Below are 14,820 nucleotides of genomic sequence, written 5' to 3' on the forward strand. Positions count from 1 at the left end.
TTTCAGCCCGAAATAAACGCGTTTTTTCAGACAACTGAATCCCCATGTAGCAGCAAGGCTCAGAAGAGCCCACACACTCAGATCTTAACCCCAGTGTGCAAAAAGGTTCAAAACGTGTTTTTCAGCAGAAATAAACATGTTTCTGCAAGTTTGGTCAACCCCATGTAAGTTATGGGGCAGTAACAGTACACTTTTCAAAACGTGTTTTTCAGCCCGAAATAAACGCGTTTTTTCAGACAACTGAATCCCCATGTAGCAGCAAGGCTCAGAAGAGCCCACACACTCAGATCTTAACCCCAGTGTGCAGAAAGGTTCAAAACGTGTTTTTCAGCAGAAATAAACATGTTTCTGCAAGTTTGGTCAACCCCATGTAAGGTATGGGGCAGTAACAGTACACTTTTCAAAACGTGTTTTTCAGCCCGAAATAAACGTGTTTTTTCAGACAACTGAATCCCCATGTAGCAGCAAGGCTCAGAAGAGCCCACACACTCAGATCTTAACCCCAGTGTGCAGAAAGGTTCAAAACGTGTTTTTCAGCAGAAATAAACATGTTTCTGCAAGTTTGGTCAACCCCATGTAAGTTATGGGGCAGTAACAGTACACTTTTCAAAACGTGTTTTTCAGCCCGAAATAAACGCGTTTTTTCAGACAACTGAATCCCCATGTAGCAGCAAAGCTCAGAAGAGCCCACACACTCAGATCTTAACCCCAGTGTGCAAAAAGGTTCAAAACGTGTTTTTCAGCAGAAATAAACATGTTTCTGCAAGTTTGGTCAACCCCATGTAAGTTATGGGGCAGTAACAGTACACTTTTCAAAACGTGTTTTTCAGCCCGAAATAAACGCGTTTTTTCAGACAACTGAATCCCCATGTAGCAGCAAGGCTCAGAAGAGCCCACACACTCAGATCTTAACCCCAGTGTGCAGAAAGGGTCAAAACGTGTTTTTCAGCAGAAATAAACATGTTTCTGCAAGTTTGGTCAACCCCATGTAAGTTATGGGGCAGTAACAGTACACTTTTCAAAACGTGTTTTTCAGCCCGAAATAAACGCGTTTTTTCAGACAACTGAATCCCCATGTAGCAGCAAGGCTCAGAAGAGCCCACACACTCAGATCTTAACCCCAGTGTGCAGAAAGGTTCAAAACGTGTTTTTCAGCAGAAATAAACATGTTTCTGCAAGTTTGGTCAACCCCATGTAAGGTATGGGGCAGTAACAGTACACTTTTCAAAACGTGTTTTTCAGCCCGAAATAAACGCGTTTTTTCAGACAACTAAATCCCCATGTAGCAGCAAGGCTCAGAAGAGCCCACACACTCAGATCTTAACCCCAGTGTGCAGAAAGGTTCAAAACGTGTTTTTCAGCAGAAATAAACATGTTTCTGCAAGTTTGGTCAACCCCATGTAAGTTATGGGGCAGTAACAGTACACTTTTCAAAACGTGTTTTTCAGCCCGAAATAAACGCGTTTTTTCAGACAACTGAATCCCCATGTAGCAGCAAGGCTCAGAAGAGCCCACACACTCAGATCTTAACCCCAGTGTGCAGAAAGGGTCAAAACGTGTTTTTCAGCAGAAATAAACATGTTTCTGCAAGTTTGGTCAACCCCATGTAAGTTATGGGGCAGTAACAGTACACTTTTCAAAACGTGTTTTTCAGCCCGAAATAAACGCGTTTTTCCAGACAACTGAATCCCCATGTAGCAGCAAGGCTCAGAAGAGCCCACACACTCAGATCTTAACCCCAGTGTGCAGAAATGGTCAAGACGTGTTTTTCAGCAGAAATAAACATGTTTCTGCAAGTTTGGTAAACCCCATGTAAGTTATGGGGCAGTAACAGTACACTTTTCAAAACGTGTTTTTCAGTCCGAAATAAACGCGTTTTTTCAGACAACTGAATCCCCATGTAGCAGCAAGGCTCAGAAGAGCCCACACACTCAGATCTTAACCCCAGTGTGCAGTAAGGTTCAAAACGTGTTTTTCAGCAGAAATAAACATGTTTCTGCAAGTTTGGTCAACCCCATGTAAGTTATGGGGCAGTAACAGTACACTTTTCAAAACGTGTTTTTCAGCCCGAAATAAACGCGTTTTTTCAGACAACTGAATCCCCATGTAGCAGCAAGGCTCAGAAGAGCCCACACACTCAGATCTTAACCCCAGTGTGCAGTAAGGTTCAAAACGTGTTTTTCAGCAGAAATAAACATGTTTCTGCAAGTTTGGTCAACCCCATGTAAGTTATGGGGCAGTAACAGTACACTTTTCAAAACGTGTTTTTCAGCCCGAAATAAACGTGTTTTTTCAGACAACTGAATCCCCATGTAGCAGCAAGGCTCAGAAGAGCCCACACACTCAGATCTTAACCCCAGTGTGCAGAAAGGTTCAAAACGTGTTTTTCAGCAGAAATAAACATGTTTCTGCAAGTTTGGTCAACCCCATGTAAGTTATGGGGCAGTAACAGTACACTTTTCAAAACGTGTTTTTCAGCCCGAAATAAACGCGTTTTTTCAGACAACTGAATCCCCATGTAGCAGCAAAGCTCAGAAGAGCCCACACACTCAGATCTTAACCCCAGTGTGCAAAAAGGTTCAAAACGTGTTTTTCAGCAGAAATAAACATGTTTCTGCAAGTTTGGTCAACCCCATGTAAGTTATGGGGCAGTAACAGTACACTTTTCAAAACGTGTTTTTCAGCCCGAAATAAACGCGTTTTTTCAGACAACTGAATCCCCATGTAGCAGCAAGGCTCAGAAGAGCCCACACACTCAGATCTTAACCCCAGTGTGCAGAAATGGTCAAGACGTGTTTTTCAGCAGAAATAAACATGTTTCTGCAAGTTTGGTAAACCCCATGTAAGTTATGGGGCAGTAACAGTACACTTTTCAAAACGTGTTTTTCAGCCCGAAATAAACGCGTTTTTTCAGACAACTGAATCCCCATGTAGCAGCAAGGCTCAGAAGAGCCCACACACTCAGATCTTAACCCCAGTGTGCAGTAAGGTTCAAAACGTGTTTTTCAGCAGAAATAAACATGTTTCTGCAAGTTTGGTCAACCCCATGTAAGTTATGGGGCAGTAACAGTACACTTTTCAAAACGTGTTTTTCAGCCCGAAATAAACGCGTTTTTTCAGACAACTGAATCCCCATGTAGCAGCAAGGCTCAGAAGAGCCCACACACTCAGATCTTAACCCCAGTGTGCAGAAAGGTTCAAAACGTGTTTTTCAGCAGAAATAAACATGTTTCTGCAAGTTTGGTCAACCCCATGTAAGGTATGGGGCAGTAACAGTACACTTTTCAAAACGTGTTTTTCAGCCCGAAATAAACGCGTTTTTTCAGACAACTGAATCCCCATGTAGCAGCAAGGCTCAGAAGAGCCCACACACTCAGATCTTAACCCCAGTGTGCAGAAAGGTTCAAAACGTGTTTTTCAGCAGAAATAAACATGTTTCTGCAAGTTTGGTCAACCCCATGTAAGTTATGGGGCAGTAACAGTACACTTTTCAAAACGTGTTTTTCAGCCCGAAATAAACGCGTTTTTTCAGACAACTGAATCCCCATGTAGCAGCAAGTCTCAGAAGAGCCCACACACTCAGATCTTAACCCCAGTGTGCAAAAAGGTTCAAAACGTGTTTTTCAGCAGAAATAAACATGTTTCTGCAAGTTTGGTCAACCCCATGTAAGTTATGGGGCAGTAACAGTACACTTTTCAAAACGTGTTTTTCAGCCCGAAATAAACGCGTTTTTTCAGACAACTGAATCCCCATGTAGCAGCAAGGCTCAGAAGAGCCCACACACTCAGATCTTAACCCCAGTGTGCAGAAAGGTTCAAAACGTGTTTTTCAGAAGAAATAAACATGTTTCTGCAAGTTTGGTCAACCCCATGTAAGGTATGGGGCAGTAACAGTACACTTTTCAAAACGTGTTTTTCAGCCCGAAATAAACGTGTTTTTTCAGACAACTGAATCCCCATGTAGCAGCAAGGCTCAGAAGAGCCCACACACTCAGATCTTAACCCCAGTGTGCAGAAAGGTTCAAAACGTGTTTTTCAGCAGAAATAAACATGTTTCTGCAAGTTTGGTCAACCCCATGTAAGTTATGGGGCAGTAACAGTACACTTTTCAAAACGTGTTTTTCAGCCCGAAATAAACGCGTTTTTTCAGACAACTGAATCCCCATGTAGCAGCAAAGCTCAGAAGAGCCCACACACTCAGATCTTAACCCCAGTGTGCAAAAAGGTTCAAAACGTGTTTTTCAGCAGAAATAAACATGTTTCTGCAAGTTTGGTCAACCCCATGTAAGTTATGGGGCAGTAACAGTACACTTTTCAAAACGTGTTTTTCAGCCCGAAATAAACGCGTTTTTTCAGACAACTGAATCCCCATGTAGCAGCAAGGCTCAGAAGAGCCCACACACTCAGATCTTAACCCCAGTGTGCAGAAAGGTTCAAAACGTGTTTTTCAGCAGAAATAAACATGTTTCTGCAAGTTTGGTCAACCCCATGTAAGGTATGGGGCAGTAACAGTACACTTTTCAAAACGTGTTTTTCAGCCCGAAATAAACGCGTTTTTTCAGACAACTGAATCCCCATGTAGCAGCAAGGCTCAGAAGAGCCCACACACTCAGATCTTAACCCCAGTGTGCAGAAAGGTTCAAAACGTGTTTTTCAGCAGAAATAAACATGTTTCTGCAAGTTTGGTCAACCCCATGTAAGTTATGGGGCAGTAACAGTACACTTTTCAAAACGTGTTTTTCAGCCCGAAATAAACGCGTTTTTTCAGACAACTGAATCCCCATGTAGCAGCAAGGCTCAGAAGAGCCCACACACTCAGATCTTAACCCCAGTGTGCAAAAAGGTTCAAAACGTGTTTTTCAGCAGAAATAAACATGTTTCTGCAAGTTTGGTCAACCCCATGTAAGTTATGGGGCAGTAACAGTACACTTTTCAAAACGTGTTTTTCAGCCCGAAATAAACGCGTTTTTTCAGACAACTGAATCCCCATGTAGCAGCAAGGCTCAGAAGAGCCCACACACTCAGATCTTAACCCCAGTGTGCAGAAAGGTTCAAAACGTGTTTTTCAGCAGAAATAAACATGTTTCTGCAAGTTTGGTCAACCCCATGTAAGGTATGGGGCAGTAACAGTACACTTTTCAAAACGTGTTTTTCAGCCCGAAATAAACGCGTTTTTTCAGACAACTGAATCCCCATGTAGCAGCAAAGCTCAGAAGAGCCCACACACTCAGATCTTAACCCCAGTGTGCAAAAAGGTTCAAAACGTGTTTTTCAGCAGAAATAAACATGTTTCTGCAAGTTTGGTCAACCCCATGTAAGTTATGGGGCAGTAACAGTACACTTTTCAAAACGTGTTTTTCAGCCCGAAATAAACGCGTTTTTTCAGACAACTGAATCCCCATGTAGCAGCAAGGCTCAGAAGAGCCCACACACTCAGATCTTAACCCCAGTGTGCAGAAAGGTTCAAAACGTGTTTTTCAGCAGAAATAAACATGTTTCTGCAAGTTTGGTCAACCCCATGTAAGGTATGGGGCAGTAACAGTACACTTTTCAAAACGTGTTTTTCAGCCCGAAATAAACGCGTTTTTTCAGACAACTGAATCCCCATGTAGCAGCAAGGCTCAGAAGAGCCCACACACTCAGATCTTAACCCCAGTGTGCAGAAAGGGTCAAAACGTGTTTTTCAGCAGAAATAAACATGTTTCTGCAAGTTTGGTCAACCCCATGTAAGGTATGGGGCAGTAACAGTACACTTTTCAAAACGTGTTTTTCAGCCCGAAATAAACGTGTTTTTTCAGACAACTGAATCCCCATGTAGCAGCAAGGCTCAGAAGAGCCCACACACTCAGATCTTAACCCCAGTGTGCAGAAAGGTTCAAAACGTGTTTTTCAGCAGAAATAAACATGTTTCTGCAAGTTTGGTCAACCCCATGTAAGTTATGGGGCAGTAACAGTACACTTTTCAAAACGTGTTTTTCAGCCCGAAATAAACGCGTTTTTTCAGACAACTGAATCCCCATGTAGCAGCAAAGCTCAGAAGAGCCCACACACTCAGATCTTAACCCCAGTGTGCAAAAAGGTTCAAAACGTGTTTTTCAGCAGAAATAAACATGTTTCTGCAAGTTTGGTCAACCCCATGTAAGTTATGGGGCAGTAACAGTACACTTTTCAAAACGTGTTTTTCAGCCCGAAATAAACGCGTTTTTTCAGACAACTGAATCCCCATGTAGCAGCAAGGCTCAGAAGAGCCCACACACTCAGATCTTAACCCCAGTGTGCAGAAAGGTTCAAAACGTGTTTTTCAGCAGAAATAAACATGTTTCTGCAAGTTTGGTCAACCCCATGTAAGTTATGGGGCAGTAACAGTACACTTTTCAAAACGTGTTTTTCAGCCCGAAATAAACGCGTTTTTTCAGACAACTGAATCCCCATGTAGCAGCAAGGCTCAGAAGAGCCCACACACTCAGATCTTAACCCCAGTGTGCAGAAAGGGTCAAAACGTGTTTTTCAGCAGAAATAAACATGTTTCTGCAAGTTTGGTCAACCCCATGTAAGTTATGGGGCAGTAACAGTACACTTTTCAAAACGTGTTTTTCAGCCCGAAATAAACGCGTTTTTCCAGACAACTGAATCCCCATGTAGCAGCAAGGCTCAGAAGAGCCCACACACTCAGATCTTAACCCCAGTGTGCAGAAAGGTTCAAAACGTGTTTTTCAGCAGAAATAAACATGTTTCTGCAAGTTTGGTCAACCCCATGTAAGGTATGGGGCAGTAACAGTACACTTTTCAAAACGTGTTTTTCAGCCCGAAATAAACGCGTTTTTTCAGACAACTGAATCCCCATGTAGCAGCAAGGCTCAGAAGAGCCCACACACTCAGATCTTAACCCCAGTGTGCAAAAAGGTTCAAAACGTGTTTTTCAGCAGAAATAAACATGTTTCTGCAAGTTTGGTCAACCCCATGTAAGTTATGGGGCAGTAACAGTACACTTTTCAAAACGTGTTTTTCAGCCCGAAATAAACGCGTTTTTTCAGACAACTGAATCCCCATGTAGCAGCAAGGCTCAGAAGAGCCCACACACTCAGATCTTAACCCCAGTGTGCAGAAAGGTTCAAAACGTGTTTTTCAGCAGAAATAAACATGTTTCTGCAAGTTTGGTCAACCCCATGTAAGGTATGGGGCAGTAACAGTACACTTTTCAAAACGTGTTTTTCAGCCCGAAATAAACGCGTTTTTTCAGACAACTGAATCCCCATGTAGCAGCAAGGCTCAGAAGAGCCCACACACTCAGATCTTAACCCCAGTGTGCAGAAAGGTTCAAAACGTGTTTTTCAGCAGAAATAAACATGTTTCTGCAAGTTTGGTCAACCCCATGTAAGTTATGGGGCAGTAACAGTACACTTTTCAAAACGTGTTTTTCAGCCCGAAATAAACGCGTTTTTTCAGACAACTGAATCCCCATGTAGCAGCAAGGCTCAGAAGAGCCCACACACTCAGATCTTAACCCCAGTGTGCAAAAAGGTTCAAAACGTGTTTTTCAGCAGAAATAAACATGTTTCTGCAAGTTTGGTCAACCCCATGTAAGTTATGGGGCAGTAACAGTACACTTTTCAAAACGTGTTTTTCAGCCCGAAATAAACGCGTTTTTTCAGACAACTGAATCCCCATGTAGCAGCAAGGCTCAGAAGAGCCCACACACTCAGATCTTAACCCCAGTGTGCAGAAAGGTTCAAAACGTGTTTTTCAGCAGAAATAAACATGTTTCTGCAAGTTTGGTCAACCCCATGTAAGGTATGGGGCAGTAACAGTACACTTTTCAAAACGTGTTTTTCAGCCCGAAATAAACGCGTTTTTTCAGACAACTGAATCCCCATGTAGCAGCAAGGCTCAGAAGAGCCCACACACTCAGATCTTAACCCCAGTGTGCAGAAAGGTTCAAAACGTGTTTTTCAGCAGAAATAAACATGTTTCTGCAAGTTTGGTCAACCCCATGTAAGTTATGGGGCAGTAACAGTACACTTTTCAAAACGTGTTTTTCAGCCCGAAATAAACGCGTTTTTTCAGACAACTGAATCCCCATGTAGCAGCAAGGCTCAGAAGAGCCCACACACTCAGATCTTAACCCCAGTGTGCAGAAAGGGTCAAAACGTGTTTTTCAGCAGAAATAAACATGTTTCTGCAAGTTTGGTCAACCCCATGTAAGTTATGGGGCAGTAACAGTACACTTTTCAAAACGTGTTTTTCAGCCCGAAATAAACGCGTTTTTCCAGACAACTGAATCCCCATGTAGCAGCAAGGCTCAGAAGAGCCCACACACTCAGATCTTAACCCCAGTGTGCAGAAAGGTTCAAAACGTGTTTTTCAGCAGAAATAAACATGTTTCTGCAAGTTTGGTCAACCCCATGTAAGGTATGGGGCAGTAACAGTACACTTTTCAAAACGTGTTTTTCAGCCCGAAATAAACGTGTTTTTTCAGACAACTGAATCCCCATGTAGCAGCAAGGCTCAGAAGAGCCCACACACTCAGATCTTAACCCCAGTGTGCAGAAAGGTTCAAAACGTGTTTTTCAGCAGAAATAAACATGTTTCTGCAAGTTTGGTCAACCCCATGTAAGTTATGGGGCAGTAACAGTACACTTTTCAAAACGTGTTTTTCAGCCCGAAATAAACGCGTTTTTTCAGACAACTGAATCCCCATGTAGCAGCAAAGCTCAGAAGAGCCCACACACTCAGATCTTAACCCCAGTGTGCAAAAAGGTTCAAAACGTGTTTTTCAGCAGAAATAAACATGTTTCTGCAAGTTTGGTCAACCCCATGTAAGTTATGGGGCAGTAACAGTACACTTTTCAAAACGTGTTTTTCAGCCCGAAATAAACGCGTTTTTTCAGACAACTGAATCCCCATGTAGCAGCAAGGCTCAGAAGAGCCCACACACTCAGATCTTAACCCCAGTGTGCAAAAAGGTTCAAAACGTGTTTTTCAGCAGAAATAAACATGTTTCTGCAAGTTTGGTCAACCCCATGTAAGTTATGGGGCAGTAACAGTACACTTTTCAAAACGTGTTTTTCAGCCCGAAATAAACGCGTTTTTTCAGACAACTGAATCCCCATGTAGCAGCAAGGCTCAGAAGAGCCCACACACTCAGATCTTAACCCCAGTGTGCAGAAAGGTTCAAAACGTGTTTTTCAGCAGAAATAAACATGTTTCTGCAAGTTTGGTCAACCCCATGTAAGGTATGGGGCAGTAACAGTACACTTTTCAAAACGTGTTTTTCAGCCCGAAATAAACGTGTTTTTTCAGACAACTGAATCCCCATGTAGCAGCAAGGCTCAGAAGAGCCCACACACTCAGATCTTAACCCCAGTGTGCAGAAAGGTTCAAAACGTGTTTTTCAGCAGAAATAAACATGTTTCTGCAAGTTTGGTCAACCCCATGTAAGTTATGGGGCAGTAACAGTACACTTTTCAAAACGTGTTTTTCAGCCCGAAATAAACGCGTTTTTTCAGACAACTGAATCCCCATGTAGCAGCAAAGCTCAGAAGAGCCCACACACTCAGATCTTAACCCCAGTGTGCAAAAAGGTTCAAAACGTGTTTTTCAGCAGAAATAAACATGTTTCTGCAAGTTTGGTCAACCCCATGTAAGTTATGGGGCAGTAACAGTACACTTTTCAAAACGTGTTTTTCAGCCCGAAATAAACGCGTTTTTTCAGACAACTGAATCCCCATGTAGCAGCAAGGCTCAGAAGAGCCCACACACTCAGATCTTAACCCCAGTGTGCAGAAAGGGTCAAAACGTGTTTTTCAGCAGAAATAAACATGTTTCTGCAAGTTTGGTCAACCCCATGTAAGTTATGGGGCAGTAACAGTACACTTTTCAAAACGTGTTTTTCAGCCCGAAATAAACGCGTTTTTTCAGACAACTGAATCCCCATGTAGCAGCAAGGCTCAGAAGAGCCCACACACTCAGATCTTAACCCCAGTGTGCAGAAAGGTTCAAAACGTGTTTTTCAGCAGAAATAAACATGTTTCTGCAAGTTTGGTCAACCCCATGTAAGGTATGGGGCAGTAACAGTACACTTTTCAAAACGTGTTTTTCAGCCCGAAATAAACGCGTTTTTTCAGACAACTAAATCCCCATGTAGCAGCAAGGCTCAGAAGAGCCCACACACTCAGATCTTAACCCCAGTGTGCAGAAAGGTTCAAAACGTGTTTTTCAGCAGAAATAAACATGTTTCTGCAAGTTTGGTCAACCCCATGTAAGTTATGGGGCAGTAACAGTACACTTTTCAAAACGTGTTTTTCAGCCCGAAATAAACGCGTTTTTTCAGACAACTGAATCCCCATGTAGCAGCAAGGCTCAGAAGAGCCCACACACTCAGATCTTAACCCCAGTGTGCAGAAAGGGTCAAAACGTGTTTTTCAGCAGAAATAAACATGTTTCTGCAAGTTTGGTCAACCCCATGTAAGTTATGGGGCAGTAACAGTACACTTTTCAAAACGTGTTTTTCAGCCCGAAATAAACGCGTTTTTCCAGACAACTGAATCCCCATGTAGCAGCAAGGCTCAGAAGAGCCCACACACTCAGATCTTAACCCCAGTGTGCAGAAAGGTTCAAAACGTGTTTTTCAGCAGAAATAAACATGTTTCTGCAAGTTTGGTCAACCCCATGTAAGGTATGGGGCAGTAACAGTACACTTTTCAAAACGTGTTTTTCAGCCCGAAATAAACGTGTTTTTTCAGACAACTGAATCCCCATGTAGCAGCAAGGCTCAGAAGAGCCCACACACTCAGATCTTAACCCCAGTGTGCAGAAAGGTTCAAAACGTGTTTTTCAGCAGAAATAAACATGTTTCTGCAAGTTTGGTCAACCCCATGTAAGTTATGGGGCAGTAACAGTACACTTTTCAAAACGTGTTTTTCAGCCCGAAATAAACGCGTTTTTTCAGACAACTGAATCCCCATGTAGCAGCAAAGCTCAGAAGAGCCCACACACTCAGATCTTAACCCCAGTGTGCAAAAAGGTTCAAAACGTGTTTTTCAGCAGAAATAAACATGTTTCTGCAAGTTTGGTCAACCCCATGTAAGTTATGGGGCAGTAACAGTACACTTTTCAAAACGTGTTTTTCAGCCCGAAATAAACGCGTTTTTTCAGACAACTGAATCAACATGTAGCAGCAAGGCTCAGAAGAGCCCACACACTCAGATCTTAACCCCAGTGTGCAGAAATGGTCAAGACGTGTTTTTCAGCAGAAATAAACATGTTTCTGCAAGTTTGGTCAACCCCATGTAAGTTATGGGGCAGTAACAGTACACTTTTCAAAACGTGTTTTTCAGCCCGAAATAAACGCGTTTTTTCAGACAACTGAATCCCCATGTAGCAGCAAGGCTCAGAAGAGCCCACACACTCAGATCTTAACCCCAGTGTGCAGTAAGGTTCAAAACGTGTTTTTCAGCAGAAATAAACATGTTTCTGCAAGTTTGGTCAACCCCATGTAAGTTATGGGGCAGTAACAGTACACTTTTCAAAACGTGTTTTTCAGCCCGAAATAAACGCGTTTTTTCAGACAACTGAATCCCCATGTAGCAGCAAGGCTCAGAAGAGCCCACACACTCAGATCTTAACCCCAGTGTGCAGTAAGGTTCAAAACGTGTTTTTCAGCAGAAATAAACATGTTTCTGCAAGTTTGGTCAACCCCATGTAAGTTATGGGGCAGTAACAGTACACTTTTCAAAACGTGTTTTTCAGCCCGAAATAAACGCGTTTTTTCAGAGAACTGAATCCCCATGTAGCAGCAAGGCTCAGAAGAGCCCACACACTCAGATCTTAACCCCAGTGTGCAGAAAGGTTCAAAACGTGTTTTTCAGCAGAAATAAACATGTTTCTGCAAGTTTGGTCAACCCCATGTAAGGTATGGGGCAGTAACAGTACACTTTTCAAAACGTGTTTTTCAGCCCGAAATAAACGCGTTTTTTCAGACAACTGAATCCCCATGTAGCAGCAAGGCTCAGAAGAGCCCACACACTCAGATCTTAACCCCAGTGTGCAGAAAGGTTCAAAACGTGTTTTTCAGCAGAAATAAACATGTTTCTGCAAGTTTGGTCAACCCCATGTAAGTTATGGGGCAGTAACAGTACACTTTTCAAAACGTGTTTTTCAGCCCGAAATAAACGCGTTTTTTCAGACAACTGAATCCCCATGTAGCAGCAAGGCTCAGAAGAGCCCACACACTCAGATCTTAACCCCAGTGTGCAAAAAGGTTCAAAACGTGTTTTTCAGCAGAAATAAACATGTTTCTGCAAGTTTGGTCAACCCCATGTAAGTTATGGGGCAGTAACAGTACACTTTTCAAAACGTGTTTTTCAGCCCGAAATAAACGCGTTTTTTCAGACAACTGAATCCCCATGTAGCAGCAAGGCTCAGAAGAGCCCACACACTCAGATCTTAACCCCAGTGTGCAGAAAGGTTCAAAACGTGTTTTTCAGCAGAAATAAACATGTTTCTGCAAGTTTGGTCAACCCCATGTAAGTTATGGGGCAGTAACAGTACACTTTTCAAAACGTGTTTTTCAGCCCGAAATAAACGCGTTTTTCCAGACAACTGAATCCCCATGTAGCAGCAAGGCTCAGAAGAGCCCACACACTCAGATCTTAACCCCAGTGTGCAGAAAGGTTCAAAACGTGTTTTTCAGCAGAAATAAACATGTTTCTGCAAGTTTGGTCAACCCCATGTAAGGTATGGGGCAGTAACAGTACACTTTTCAAAACGTGTTTTTCAGCCCGAAATAAACGTGTTTTTTCAGACAACTGAATCCCCATGTAGCAGCAAGGCTCAGAAGAGCCCACACACTCAGATCTTAACCCCAGTGTGCAGAAAGGTTCAAAACGTGTTTTTCAGCAGAAATAAACATGTTTCTGCAAGTTTGGTCAACCCCATGTAAGTTATGGGGCAGTAACAGTACACTTTTCAAAACGTGTTTTTCAGCCCGAAATAAACGCGTTTTTTCAGACAACTGAATCCCCATGTAGCAGCAAAGCTCAGAAGAGCCCACACACTCAGATCTTAACCCCAGTGTGCAAAAAGGTTCAAAACGTGTTTTTCAGCAGAAATAAACATGTTTCTGCAAGTTTGGTCAACCCCATGTAAGTTATGGGGCAGTAACAGTACACTTTTCAAAACGTGTTTTTCAGCCCGAAATAAACGCGTTTTTTCAGACAACTGAATCCCCATGTAGCAGCAAGGCTCAGAAGAGCCCACACACTCAGATCTTAACCCCAGTGTGCAAAAAGGTTCAAAACGTGTTTTTCAGCAGAAATAAACATGTTTCTGCAAGTTTGGTCAACCCCATGTAAGTTATGGGGCAGTAACAGTACACTTTTCAAAACGTGTTTTTCAGCCCGAAATAAACGCGTTTTATCAGACAACTGAATCCCCATGTAGCAGCAAGGCTCAGAAGAGCCCACACACTCAGATCTTAACCCCAGTGTGCAGAAAGGTTCAAAACGTGTTTTTCAGCAGAAATAAACATGTTTCTGCAAGTTTGGTCAACCCCATGTAAGGTATGGGGCAGTAACAGTACACTTTTCAAAACGTGTTTTTCAGCCCGAAATAAACGTGTTTTTTCAGACAACTGAATCCCCATGTAGCAGCAAGGCTCAGAAGAGCCCACACACTCAGATCTTAACCCCAGTGTGCAGAAAGGTTCAAAACGTGTTTTTCAGCAGAAATAAACATGTTTCTGCAAGTTTGGTCAACCCCATGTAAGTTATGGGGCAGTAACAGTACACTTTTCAAAACGTGTTTTTCAGCCCGAAATAAACGCGTTTTTTCAGACAACTGAATCCCCATGTAGCAGCAAAGCTCAGAAGAGCCCACACACTCAGATCTTAACCCCAGTGTGCAAAAAGGTTCAAAACGTGTTTTTCAGCAGAAATAAACATGTTTCTGCAAGTTTGGTCAACCCCATGTAAGTTATGGGGCAGTAACAGTACACTTTTCAAAACGTGTTTTTCAGCCCGAAATAAACGCGTTTTTTCAGACAACTGAATCCCCATGTAGCAGCAAGGCTCAGAAGAGCCCACACACTCAGATCTTAACCCCAGTGTGCAGAAAGGGTCAAAACGTGTTTTTCAGCAGAAATAAACATGTTTCTGCAAGTTTGGTCAACCCCATGTAAGTTATGGGGCAGTAACAGTACACTTTTCAAAACGTGTTTTTCAGCCCGAAATAAACGCGTTTTTTCAGACAACTGAATCCCCATGTAGCAGCAAGGCTCAGAAGAGCCCACACACTCAGATCTTAACCCCAGTGTGCAGAAAGGTTCAAAACGTGTTTTTCAGCAGAAATAAACATGTTTCTGCAAGTTTGGTCAACCCCATGTAAGGTATGGGGCAGTAACAGTACACTTTTCAAAACGTGTTTTTCAGCCCGAAATAAACGCGTTTTTTCAGACAACTAAATCCCCATGTAGCAGCAAGGCTCAGAAGAGCCCACACACTCAGATCTTAACCCCAGTGTGCAGAAAGGTTCAAAACGTGTTTTTCAGCAGAAATAAACATGTTTCTGCAAGTTTGGTCAACCCCATGTAAGTTATGGGGCAGTAACAGTACACTTTTCAAAACGTGTTTTTCAGCCCGAAATAAACGCGTTTTTTCAGACAACTGAATCCCCATGTAGCAGCAAGGCTCAGAAGAGCCCACACACTCAGATCTTAACCCCAGTGTGCAGAAAGGTTCAAAACGTGTTTTTCAGCAGAAATAAACATGTTTCTGCAAGTTTGGTCAACCCCATGTAAGTTATGGGGCAGTAACAGTACACTTT

This window comes from Lepisosteus platostomus, chromosome 7 (assembly GCF_059453375.1).
Source record: "Lepisosteus platostomus isolate fLepPlt1 chromosome 7, fLepPlt1.hap1, whole genome shotgun sequence".
Taxonomy (NCBI): Eukaryota; Metazoa; Chordata; class Actinopteri; order Semionotiformes; family Lepisosteidae; genus Lepisosteus; species Lepisosteus platostomus.